Source organism: Penaeus monodon, chromosome 27, assembly GCF_015228065.2.
Source record: "Penaeus monodon isolate SGIC_2016 chromosome 27, NSTDA_Pmon_1, whole genome shotgun sequence".
Classification (NCBI taxonomy): Eukaryota; Metazoa; Arthropoda; class Malacostraca; order Decapoda; family Penaeidae; genus Penaeus; species Penaeus monodon.
In genome coordinates this window covers 26,613,142-26,613,361 of record NC_051412.1, presented here as the reverse complement: position 1 = coordinate 26,613,361, position 220 = coordinate 26,613,142, and the positions used below count along the sequence as shown (strand labels likewise).

At 35.5% G+C, this 220-nt stretch overlaps 1 protein-coding gene across 3 annotated transcripts in view; it reads right to left on the bottom strand.

The window, feature by feature from the left end:
* The window catches only part of LOC119590740 (zinc transporter ZIP13 homolog), a 62,164-nt gene that overhangs the window by 35,105 nt on the left and 26,839 nt on the right, over positions 1 to 220 (bottom strand). The gene's annotated exons all lie outside the window — the stretch shown is intronic.

Here is a 220-nt window from a genome sequence, read left to right as displayed (position 1 = left end):
CCCGTGAGATGATTAGTTTCAAAAGTCGATGAGATTTCGGGATAAGTTTCGCATTCAAAACATCGGAAATCCGGAATTGCATTCAATATATCCATCCTAAACTTGAAATGAATAAGTTACAGATAATCCTCCAGCATTTAAATCAGATCAGAATTCCATTTTCAATTCTACCTTCGTATTAAAGCTCCAGTTCCAAAGAAAAAGAAAGACGAAAGACGAG